The sequence below is a fragment of the Phasianus colchicus genome, chromosome 33 (assembly GCF_987193195.1).
Source record: "Phasianus colchicus chromosome 33, bPhaCol1.hap1.1, whole genome shotgun sequence".
NCBI lineage: Eukaryota > Metazoa > Chordata > Aves > Galliformes > Phasianidae > Phasianus > Phasianus colchicus.
The window spans coordinates 226,755-239,727 of NC_143468.1; the positions used below are offsets into that span (position 1 = coordinate 226,755).

Below are 12,973 nucleotides of genomic sequence, written 5' to 3' on the forward strand. Positions count from 1 at the left end.
CACTGAGTGACGCTGGGGGGGGACAGCCCACCAGAGGTAGCACCCAGTGTCCTCTGGAGCACAATTTCTGACTCCTTTTGGTGCCGTTTGGATGCATTCTGTCCCTCCTGCACTCTCCCCGTGGGGCAGCTGCAGCCCCTGCCCTCTGCTTCCCTCTCCCTCCATCTCTTCTTCCCTCCATCCCTCCCTCCATTCTTCCTTCAATTCCTCCTCACTTGGCCTTGCCTTCTACCCGCCCTCCCAGCCAGTGGCAGGGCACCCAGTCCATTTGAATTGAAGCCATAAGAGGGTGCTGTAGTCCTGGTGCTTTATAATCCTAACAAAGCTTTTTCATTTTCCCCTTGATGTAGCCCACCAAAATCTTTCTCCATTGCAATTAATGATCCCTTTAAAGGCTGTGACCTGGGGAGGTCAGCCAAAATTTCCTGGTGTATCCGTTGTTTCATACCTACAGAAAAGGAGCACCTTTTACTAAGTCAAGCTTATGCAAAAAATAAAGAAGTGTTTTTGAGGTTGCTTACATTCATTTTCTTCCTGACTAATATATATATTCTATATATTATCTATATTATCTATCTATATTATCTGTATTATCTATATTATCTATAGTATCTATCTATATCTATATATTATCTATCTATCTATCTATCTATCTATCTATCTATATTCTATATATTCTAATATATTTAGCTTTTTATTCCCTTCAATCCTTTCTACAATATGGCAATCAATGCAGAAGAGAGAAAAAAACACATTTGAAATAAACAGAGAAAGACAAGCTCATTGTCACTGATGTGTCATTTTGCTGTTGTGGCATGCCTTCTGGTATTCTGCCTTCTCTGTTATCTGTCTATACTATTAGCTTTCTGGATCAAAGCCATTTTCTCTACACATAGAGTTATACAAACGATATTGTAGAGCCTTTGGTTTCTCAGCACTGGCATTTGTGAAGGGATAAATGGCTACTGCCCCGTTGCAAAAAGGAACTACTAATACCAAGATGCATTTGTTGCTCTGAGCTGTCGTGGGCTGGAGTCCTGCAAAGTCAATCTGCAGTCATTCCCCTGGGCCTTCGGTACACTGGTGCTGGCCTGAGGCTTTTACTCCAGCATAATCAGCACTGGTCAGGGCACAAGCATGACAGTTCTTACATCAGCAATCTACTGTCTTCCTCATGTTACGTCACAAATCAGTGTCCTTCACTCCGCTTAGACCATTTGTTTTTGCTATAGCACAATCCTCTGAGTAAGGGAAAATCAAATGTATTGTGCTATAGTGGCAGAAGGCAAACATTATTGGACTGTGCCTCAATTTACTAAAAGCTGTCTAATCCACTTAACCCATGAGCAAAAACAAATGGAAGCAAGGGAACCCAAGGAGAAAGTGGTTGCGAGCCAGCCCGTTACCAAGAAGCCGTCTGCACACCCTAGCCTGTGCCTGGAGGCACATGGAGGCGAGGAGCAGGAGCACGATGACAGCAACTGCTTTCATCTTCCACTGTACGCTGGGAGCTGGGTGAGGCTGCAAGAAGCCAGGGCTGCATTTATTCTCTTGGGACCCCCCTCACGTTCCCAAATGCCCCTGGGCTTGGCAGAGTCCCCTGGCACAGGCTGAGCCTGGCATGCAGCCAGCCCCTACCTTGGCTCCAGGGCATGGGAAGGAGCCAGGGATCAGGGGAAGGGCACTAAGTGCTGGGAACCCAATGGCACCGAGCCCCAAGGGGGGAATCCTAATATCATGCCCGAATCCCAGAGTCCTATTGTCCTAGAATCCCAGAAGAACTGAAGTTGGAGAAGACCTCTAAGAACATCAAGCCCAACCAACATTTGATTTTCCCTTACTCAGAGGATTGGCCGGATGGATCTTTTCACACTGTTCCATTTAACTTCCCTAGCTGGAAGGAGATGTTCTTCCCAAATAATGGATTCTACCACAGTTACTTGGCGTGACCTGCACTCAACTCTTTCAGTCTGAGTTTGCCACAGATAATCCAGAACGTTTCGTGGATATCTGGATATCTACTAAGAACCAGGAAGAGTTTCTTGGATTCCAGTGGCCACGTCAACTGTGGATCATCCCCAACGATCCACTGTCTTATTGTGGGGGGGGGGATTTAGTGCCGGGCTGGGCTGCAGTACAGGGACAAAGACAACTGCTAGCAATCAGATCCCTTGAGGCTCTCCTTCCAGGCTCCATCTGCAGTCCCAAAGGGCTCTGGTCTCCTGCAGGTTCTCTCTGACAACTGTTAGTCCCAGGCAGGTACCTCAGGAACACCAGGGCCTCTCGAGATGGCACCGGCTGCTTGTGGTCACACGGTGGAGCTCTGCTTGAAAACCTGAAGTCATCTTCAGTGTTTTTCAAACACTCAGCACCTCCTCATGAGCTGCCCTGGTTCAATCCTGTCAGTGAAACACGCACACAATAAGTGGAATTTCTATCATGAGAAAACGTGACCTTTCAGGATGGATATTCACTGTATGGAAAGAAAAACCAATCTTCCGCTGTTCTTGCACTGACAACTCTCTCTCATTCTGTGCATGTAACTGCCCTCATTTTACAGGTATTTCCACCTGCCCTGATTAGGCTGACCACGTTGGAAGCCACCTTTCCAGCTGCCTGTCTCAACCTTTGCAGTTTCTATTGTTATCCCAATTTCCTCTCCCCTTAATCTCTGATCATTTATAGCCCTTTTAATGAGTGCAGTTCTTTGAGTTTCAGGGAGCTAATGTTTGTCCCTCCTTAGCAGTTTGTCTCACTGTGTCCTTAGCCAGCTAACTGTTTAATTAATATGCCTTTCATATTAATATTTATCATTTCCTATCTATGTACGTGACATATTTCTTGTACAGTCATCTTTTGGGAAGGAGAACTTCAGTGGAGGCATACAGCTGAGGAGTACGTTCTATTTCTTGGTAACCTGTGTTACGCTTTGTTACGCTTACTGTTCTTTGTTTAAAGGTAAGAGAAACCCTTCTGCACCCGTGTCCTCTGAGGAGAGCAGGTGGCAGCTGCTACAAAGGATCTGAAACATTCAGTGCAGACTTTAGAAGAGAAGTCTGATGTAAGGAAAAGCAAGGCAAGTGCCAGGTGGCATTAAGCAGACAGGGCTGGGGAGATGGGCAGTCACGTTGTCCATGCAGTGTCAGATTAAGCAACTGCTCTTCCTGCCTATGCAGGTCTCCTTAAGGGACACCCTGGATCCACCCTGGATCCACATCAATTGGAGAACGATGCTCCAGAGCCAATGGAAGAACATTATGGAACAGACACAGCTCACTGTAACCTTCTGCACTTTAGAAAGATCCACGGTATATTTAGTGCTACTTCTGCGAACGTAAGGTACTGAGAGGAGAATCACGGAATCATTAAGGTTGGAAAGCTCATCCAGTCTAACCATCCACCTGCCACCAACACTGCCCAACAAACCCTGTCCTGAAGCACCACAGCTACCCTTTCCTTACGCACCTCCAGAGACTCCACCGCTTCCCTGGGCAGCCTGTGCCAATGCCTCGCCACCCCTTCTGGGAGAAACTTTTCTTAATATCCAATCTGAACCTCCCATGGTGCAATGTGAGGCCATTCCCCGTAGTCCTATTGCTATTTACCTGGGAGAAGAGGTCCCATCTCACTGTAACCTCCCTCCAGGTAGCTGGACGGAGCGATAAGGTCTGCCCTGAGCCTCCTCTTCTCCACACGGAACCATCCCAGCTCCCTCTCCCACTCCCCGTTAAGTCTTGCGCTCCAGACCCCTCCCAGCTTTGGTGCCCCTCTGTGGATACACTCCAGGGCCGCCATGTCTTCTTGTAGGGAGCGGCTGGGCTGGGCTGGGCTGCAGTTGATGGGACAAGGACAACCGCTAGCAATTTAGATCCCCTGGGGCCACTAGCAAATCACAGCGACGATCGCATCCCCGCTCCTGACTGCCCCATTTCAGGCTGCCATTGGGCTCCTTGGCCACTGGAGGGCACTGCCGGCTGTCACCAGCACCCCAGACCCTTTTCGTCCGTGCAGCCTTACAGCCGCTCTGCCCCAAGCCTGTAGTGACGGTGCCTGGGGTTTCTGTAGCCGAAAAGCAGCACTCAGCTCTTGACGTTCTTAAAGCTCATGCAGTTGCAGTCAGCCCAGTGATTCAGCCTATCTCAGTCCGTCTGTGGGACGCTTCCTCCTAACTTGGTGTCATCTGCAAACTTACTGAGGGTGCACCCAATTCCCTCATCCGACTCGTCAGTGAATACACTGAACAGGACAGGCTGCAGCGCCGACCCCTGAGGAACGCCTCTCAGAACTGGACTCCATCTGGATCTCTCTGGGCCTGGCCCTCCTAGCAGTTTTTTACTCAGCAAAGAGTGTACCCATCCCAGCCATGGACTGCCAGCTTCTCCAGGAGAATGCTACAGGAGGCGGTGTCAGAGGCTTTGCTCCAGTCCAGGTAGCTTCCACCCACAGCATCTCATCCACCAGGTGGGTATGTAGTCATAGGAGGACATCAGGATGATCCTTCTCGTAGATGGGCACCACATTAGCAAGTATTCGGTCACCTGGGAACTCCCTGATTGATTAGGGCTGCTAGGATGCCACGTCCACCAACTCCCTCAGTACCCTCAGGTGGATCCAGTCCAATCCCACGGATGTGTGACAGCCCGGGTGGAGCAGCAGGTCACATGCTGTTTTATTCTGAATTGTGGAGGGTTTATTCTGCTCCCCACCCTGTCTTCCAGTTCAGGGGGCTGAGTACCCTGAGAATAACGGGCCTGACTATTAAAGACAGATGTAAAAAAGGCGTTGAGAACCTGTCTGCTTTTCCTCATCCTTTCTCCTTGCACTGGGGTGGAAGGGGATCCATCCTGTGCCAGCCACGTGCACTTGTGTTAGGCTGCCTTGGCATGTTTATACAGATATTTATTTGGGTCCCAGATTGACCAACTGAACCGAGTTAGATTCAGAGAATCATAGACTGGTTTAGGTTGGAGCGATATTAAAGATCATACAGTTCCAACCTCTCTGCCATGGGAAGGGTTGTCATGCAGTAGATCAGGTTGCCCAGAGCCACATCCACCCTGGCCCTGAATGCCTCATAGGATGGGGCAATCCAAAACCTTTCTGGGGGACCTCTTCCTGTGCCTGACAGCCCCCACAGTGAAGAATTTATTTGATCACCCACAAAGATATTAAAAACAGCAGTCCCAAGATGGAACCCTGAGGGATTCCTTAATATAACCACTTATTGTTAGCCTCCACCTGGACACAGAGCCGCTGACCACAACCCTCAGGCTGCAATCATACAGCCAGCTACTAATCCACTTTTCAAATCCACGTATCTCCAAATCAGAGATAAGGATGTGGAGTGAGACCATATCAAAGCCTTGCACAAGTCCAGGTAGATTACTTCAGTGTATGGGAACTGCTGAGTCACAGCCTGAACCTCTGATTAGTCACCTGAGGCGAGCAATGAGGCAGCCCTGGGAGCACAAGTGAAAGCAATTCAGCTGTGCTGCAGGAAGGGGTGGAGCCTGGCTCCACCTCTCCTAGACCCATTCAAGAGCTGACTACCAGTGGGGAAGGATCTCTCTCTCTCTCTTCGGAAGATCCACTCCACTGGTCTTTCCTGAGCGAGCCCACGACACGGGTGAGCCTTCTATTTATTCTCTTTGTCTTGCTGTGCCTAACTCTCTTGCTTATTTCATTACTATAACATCTTAATATTATTAAATTATATAATATTCCTTTATATAATTTTCATTGATTATACACTTGGCGAGCCAGGCAGGCAAGCCGAATATACTGAAACTTACACTATGTCCTTTCTTTGGAATTTCTGTAAATGGTTCAAGGGGGAGAACACTACCCCCCTAGATAAGATAATTCCAGGGCAGATCCCAGGATTTGCGGGATCCCCTTATTATGAATTGGCAACTATCATTGAAAAATGGGTCCCCTAAGTGTTGTGGGAAACGTTTCCCCATATTGCCTAGCGGATTACTTTCAGGGACTAGGCAAAGATATATTAGTCACTAGAGAAAGACAATTAGCTGCTTCTACAGTGGCATGGCCACTATTAAATGCTTTAAACAATGCCGAAATAAGGAATAATACTTCAGTGAATGAAAATGAACTTTTAAAAGATCGTATTGAAAAATTAGAACAGGAACTTGGCCTATTAACAGGAAAAAAAACCAATTCTACGTCTTCCAATAGGTCAAGTTCGTAGTATTTCAATAAACAATGACCAGGCTCCTGAATCAACGGACTGTGTTGATCAGGAAAATAAACCATCTAAATCGGATCTTGAATCCCCAATTTTGACGGACGCACTAGAAATCCATCCTGTTATATCTCAAAAAACAAAAAAGGTACAGGACAGACCAGCAGGGGTGCCGCCTGATCAGTGGCCCCCCGCTCAAACCCACTTGCACGTAACAGCCCAACCGTACACGGCAACAGAACTGATGGACTTAGTCCAACGATTCAGGCAGAAACCTAGAGAAAGTGTACCGGCTTGGTTATTAAGACTATGGGATTCTGGGGCAGAAAGTGTTCTGGTGAATGGCCTGGAAATAGCCAAATTGGCCACAATGACCGTCCATCCTGTTCTTAGACAGAGATTATATGCAGGTAATCAATATAATGATGAAAACCATTCAATAATAGAATGGTTAATGGCGGCCTGCCGTATGGTATGGCCCAATAAATCTGATATTCCTTTACATACAGGGATGTGGTCCTCCATAAAACCAGGTAACGGTCACAGGATGTGCATTTTCAGTAGCCTAAGCGTAGCCTAAGTTGCTAAATATTGCAACATATTGGCATTGTGTGTTTATTGCTGTCTGTTTTTCAGGGCTTGCAAGAGTCAAAATGGAGCATGAAAACTGTAGTTAGAGAGTTTATTCTGCTAGGATTGTCTCAATCCCACAAAGTCCAGTCAATTCCCTTCTTCTTCTTCCTCCTGTTCTACATCATAATTCTCCCAAGCAACATCCTTATCATTCTCACAATTCAGGGGGATTCCCAGCTGGGATCACCCATGCATTTTTTCCTGGCTAATCTGGCATTCTTGGATATCTGCTACTGTTCTGTGACCCCACCCAAAATGCTGGCTGACTTTTTCTCAAATCCTAAGATCAACTCCTACAAGGCCTGATTGACCCAGCCTTTGTTTCTTCACTTCCTGGGAGCAGCAGCAGCTTTCCTGCTGTTGGCCATAGCCTGTGACCGTTACGTTGCTATTTGCAAACCTCTCCACTACACCATGCTTGTGAACAGGACTGTATGCTGTGCCCTGGCTGGAGCTTTGTGGGGCGGTGGCTTCATTCATGGCGTCATTCTATTTGCTCTCACCATCAAGCTCCCCTTCTGTGGCCCCAACGTCCTGGACGACTTTGTCTGTGATGTGCGTCAGTTGGCGAACTTGGCCTGTGCTGACCTTACACGGCGGAACTTCTGATGTTCCTCAACAATGGAGTTGTCATTGTCATGTGCTTTGCACTTCTCCTCATCTCCTACATAATCCTCTTGCTGAAGCTCCAGACACACCAAAACAAAGAACAAAATAACCTCCACCTGCATTTCCCACATCATCGTTGTTTTTGTCATGCTTGGCCCAGCTGTCTACATATATGTCCTACCCTCTGAGGCTGTCCCAATGGAAAAGGTTTCCATTGGGAAACCTTTCTTTTCCATACGGTTGTCTTCCCTTGACTAATCCCATGATCTACATGCTGTAACAAGGAGATCAAAAGCTCCGTGTGGAAGTTGGTCAGCAAATACATATTTAAAAAAAAAAATTTGAAAGAAATAAATGAAAGTTTATTTGTTCCTCGTTTTGTTCATGCAATTTTCTTAGGAACAAATCCACACTGTACGTTATGTAAAAGCATAATGTACAAGTGATAACCTTCAAGAAGTCCTTTTCTATCAAAAAAATCCCTAGAGTGATACTAAAACCTGTATGGAATAAGTTAAGGAAGAACCAACCTGTGTAAAGGAACCAATTCATGCACTATGAAGTTATCATTAAGAATCTTTTAAATTCATTAGAAAGTATCTGGTAGGTGTTGAGACTTCATAGAACTATTACTGGACTACTGGTTCAGCTTCAACCATGGTAATTCATTATTTCAGTTTATAGTCAAACTTTCACTGTTGATGCTGCCTTCTCGTTGGACTCATTCATGATCCCACCATTGAATGAGTTGATTACATTTCCACAAAGGGAGAGTGTGAAAGCTGCTGGATGATCCAGCTTGCAGGCAAGCTTTGCAATTCATATAGCATAGGCAAGACATTGCAATCTGTTAAGTAAAAATCAAAGACAATGTAGCTATAGCTTTACAGGATGTGCAGATCATAAACTTCATCCATACAGTTACAGACATTTGCAGCACAGATGTCTGTCTGAATTAGTCACTAAGGATTCCAGCAAAACTAACAGGCATTTCTAGGGAGAAGTTCAGCTAATCCTTTCTTAATTTCTACTTTGAGAAGTAATAAACCATGCCTTAGGCGTGTTTGTCTCGCCCCTTGTACTTGCCCTGTAATCCGCTTTATAGTTTGACCCCAAGGTGGTCAGCCAAATAATTCTTCTCAATGGGAAACTGTGCTTTCAGAGAGCATGGTTTTCTTACTGCAGTGTAACTTCCTTAGGCAGTGTAGATGATGCAGAGTGAGCTAAACACTTCTCCGTCCACAAAGTCCTCCAATAATCTCTCAGAAGACATTGCATCCTACAGGTCACGGAGTTCTTGGTTCTCACATAACGCTCTAGCATGCTGTAAATATCCAAATGCAGTTGCCCTTGCAGTAGGGTATTTTTGTTCTTGTTGTTCCTTTCTTCACTAACTTTCTACATATCACTAGGTGAAAGAAAACGCCATAAAGTCAAGAGTGCCTTTCTCAGGAATGCACTCAGCTCTGAGCACCACCACTTATACACGGCCTTCTGTCACACTGCTGCCATCAGCTGCTGCTGTCGGCCTCCCCAGTGCTTCCACCATGGTTACCTGACATCCCTACAGTCCTGCACCCGCTCAGAAGTAATACTTAAAATGCATTCTTCCATACTTCACGACAGAGGACTGAAGAGACTCACTTTTGCGTGGTGCTAAGGATGGTCCATCCCCAACATGTCCCTTTGCGCGCTGCAAGGCCCAGCTGGCATTCTGGCAGCCTGCTGGCTGCTGCTCCCTAACGCAGGGAACCGCACTGTGCTGCTTCTGAGGAGAGAAAGAAAGGAGGGTCCATGGAAATGGGCACCCAACATCTGCAAAGAGATGCAGCGTTCCAGATCGTGCCAGAGACAGGATATCACAGTGCTGAGTCATTAGCTACCACTAAAGGAAACAAACATTTGGGAGAGTATTCACAGCAACTGCTGCAATTTCTGGGCATATCCCAGCTTTCTTACTGTTCAGGTGGAGAAGACTGGCGCTCACAGACATCAGTTCAGTGGGTTAAACCAACACACCTGCAAAATGCCAGCATTATTCAGGAAACAGTCTTCAGGTGCCGCAGTTCAATCCACGCAAAGTTATTGTGCAGAGCCTTAGCTCTTGACTTCCATTTCTTCCCTAAATTTTACTACTGCAAGCAGCTAGAACAAACCTTTCAGGTGAAATTCAGGGCAGCAGGGACCTGGCAAACCATAACTAGGTGCAGCTGGCAGGAGGGCAGTTCACGCTCTTTGCTCCCACCCTGCCCCAGCAGGTTAAGGAGCCTGGCAATGCTGTCCTGTTGCAGCACATGCAGAATCCAACCGGTTATGGAGGTAACAAAGGACCAGTAGTGCTCCCCCTGCTCCAGCTTTTCCCCTTCAAAATGAGAGAAAGGAAGAAAACCCAAACAAATAAATCCAGCCATACTTTTCCATATGCAGAGCAGGAATGGGAACTGCGTCTGTCTTCTCATTGAGACAGTGGTGGGGAAGCTCAGTTCCTGGGGTCCTCTCCACAGGGACTGCCCCCTGGCTTCACTCTTTCTTCAACTGCCTCAATCCCCAAAATCTCCTTTTGGAAAGAATCCCTAAAGAAAGAATCTGCAAGTGAAAAATAGTAAGGAGAAGCATTTTCCCAGCTTTCTTCTATCATGCACTTTAGACTCTTGAGTAGGACAGTGTCATAAAATCAACTGGTTACAAGAACCATCCCCAAAATACAACTAGATTCTGTACAGCTGCCATGATTTCTGACAGCAAGTGTTCTCCATCTCCTCAACATTTATACACCTTGAAGCAAGTGGCTGGTGTTGCTGTCATGAAGAAAACTCCCTTTGTCTTCCACCCCTACTGCAGCCACAATAGCTGCACTGGTACGATCCACGTGTTCAACAGACAGGGAAGGAATAATCTTGTCTATAAATAGTGATAAGCATTTTCAGCATCACAGTGCATGTGTAGGCTTGTTCAGTCAAGAAATCAGACGATAGGACCAGCAGAATATATATTAACAGATAATTAATCTACTTCCTATAGTAACTTTTGATGAAGTAATTTCTAGCTTTCTTCTGATGTTTTTATTTTGGTAGTTTGTAATATATTATTAAATAGCTATTATTTTTGTCTGTATTTCCTATGACAAAAGTTCACTAAAAATGGAAATTTTTCTAATAAAGAACTGATCAGCAGTCTCTTCAGATAGCATCTGAACAGAAACTTCAGTGCTTTTTTTTTCCCTGAGAGTCAATACAGTTTAGAACCTGCTAATCCTGACTGCATCTTTCACTAATGTTTGAGGTCAAAAAGCTAAATCTTGAGGGAAAAAAATAAATAATACCTGAAAGCTTACAGTAACTAATACACTTTGAAACAGCAATGATAGAATATACTGAATAAATGTATCTTCCACGTGAAGATTTTTATATCTTCTGATGAGTTATGCAACTTATTAGAAACAATGTTAAGAAAAACTATTGTAATTTTATTTTATGATTTTTAATATTGTGCTTGCTTCAAGCTGTGAACTACTGTTGTTCTCTTAAAAAAAAAAAAAAAAATCAAGGAAAATTGCACCTAGGTATGTATAAGGATTATTTTTAATGCTAATGTGTGAAGATTATGCAGAAGCATACTTTAGATATGATCCCACTGATTCTTTGACTCACAAACATCCATTAAAATTGAAAGATACATTGTAGATAAGCCAGCTTCTTATGTGCCTGAAAATTGAGTAACAGATTTCTAATTTTAGAGAAATTACCTGTTTATATATTTTATTCACTTATTTGTTTTTTGATAAAACACAATCAGGATATGTTTTGAGCTTTTAAGAGGGAAAGTAAATTTACAAGTAAAAAATTAAAAACTGTATAATGTAAAAGCTAAAAGCAAGTTTAATAATTATCGACTTATATAGATTGGTGTAAAATTTTCAAATTATCAGAAAAAGTCTGGAAAGAAAGAAGTATTCCAAATTCCAAAAAATATTGCAATATTATTCCTGAAGGATGCTTTCCCAGGATTTACTGGGATCTTTACTGGACAAAGTATTTCCCCTTCAGCTCAAATTAGCTGTGTGCTCTGGTGGCCAGGCAGGGTCCTGTCCACCTCTCTCCAGATGGCCACCTCTGTCTTGGCACCAAACTATCCATCCCATAAGTTTACCACTAGCTGGCGGAGTCCCAACTCCAGTACCACCTTGCAGGCTCACATGGCCATTCCTGGTAATTCTTTTGACAACAAAAGCTCCTGTGAGACCATCCTTCGCATCTCCATCCTTTTCCCTTGCCAAAATCTGTCATTTCTTCTTCCCCAAGTCCTCAGGAATAGGGGAAGGCAGAGACCAGCATTCTCTGAGCTGCTGTGCCAGGACAACAGAAGGAATCCAGCAGAAGGACCTGAGCTGACTGGGGCCCTGAGAATGTGTCAAACAAGTTACAGAAGTGGCTACTCATGTGGAGAAGATGACTTTGGTTCTGACATGAAGCAGCCTGAAGTTCAGCATGAAGGTCATCTTTTCAAGATGAGGCATATTGAACAATTGATTCAATAAATAAAAAATGAGTAATACTTAAGAAAACGAACTCACAAAAACAACAAAAACAACACATATTTCTCTCTCTATTTTTTCCCCCCTTTTGGACCTTGAGAATCTGCATGTGGATTCTTAAGTCCCTACCTGGTGTCCCTGGTATGAAAAAGACATTGCCACATGGAGCAAGAGCTCAGCCAGGGCTGGTGAGAGTCCAGGGCACCCAGCAGTCGCAGCAAAGGCTGAGGGAACTGCCTACAATCAGTATTAAAAAAAGTGAGTGTTACCTACAGATGCTTACTAGGATTGTGGAAGATCATGAAGCCTGGCTTTTCTCAGAGGGGCTCAGTGACAGGAGCACAAGCGGCACCAGACACATGCTGCAGCATGGACATCTTCCAGCTGGGAGAAAAAGACTGTCCCCATGAGGATGCGTTCCCAGAAAGCATGGGGGTCTCTGTCTTCCCCATGATATCTAACCTTGACTCAATCTAGCTGAATGTAACTCCCCTCCTCTGAAGAAAAGCTCTGGGCAACATGTTCCAGTACTCTGTAACCCTCATTGTGAAGAAGTTCTTTCGCTTATTGGTTCGGAACTTCCTATGCTCAACTTTATGGCCATTTCCCCTTGTTCTGTCCCCATGGACTGCTGAAAAGAGGTTGGCCATGTCCCTTTGACTCCCACACTTAAGATATTTATAGACATTAATAAGATCCCCTCTCAGTCTTCTTTTCTCAAGGCTGAAAAGATTCAGGTTACCTAGCCTTTCCTCATAGGGGAGACTCTCCAGGTCACTTGTGGTCCTCTGCTGGACTATCTCCAGGAGATCCCTGCATTTTTTGTACTGGGAAGCCCAGACCTGGATAGAGTACTCCAGGTGAGGCCTGACCAGAGCAGAGCAGAGGGGGAAGATCACCTCCCTGGACCTTCTGGCCATGCTCTTTTCAATGAACTCATTGGCCTTCTTGGTCATCAGAGCAGTATGTTGATAATATATTGTTTATGTGCTTAA

The 12,973-nt window shown here is 45.1% G+C and overlaps 1 long non-coding RNA gene and 1 pseudogene across 3 annotated transcripts; one reads left to right on the top strand and one right to left on the bottom strand.

Moving 5' to 3' along the window:
- Positions 1-403: 403 nt before the first annotated feature.
- Positions 404-10,457, bottom strand: LOC149913902 (uncharacterized). Of its 3 annotated transcripts, XR_016460892.1 has the most exons (4): positions 9,089-10,457; positions 1,842-2,399; positions 997-1,521; positions 404-448 (listed from the first exon to the last, which is right to left on the bottom strand). It is a non-coding gene; the product is annotated as an uncharacterized LOC149913902 (long non-coding RNA). The 3 variants fall into 3 exon arrangements; XR_016460890.1 differs by lacking the exon at positions 404-448 and having other exon boundaries at positions 684-1,521; positions 9,089-10,455; XR_016460891.1 differs by lacking the exon at positions 404-448 and having other exon boundaries at positions 684-1,521; positions 2,264-2,399; positions 9,089-10,451.
- Positions 5,740-9,082, top strand: LOC149913903 (olfactory receptor 4N2-like; annotated as a pseudogene).
- Positions 10,458-12,973: the final 2,516 nt, after the last annotated feature.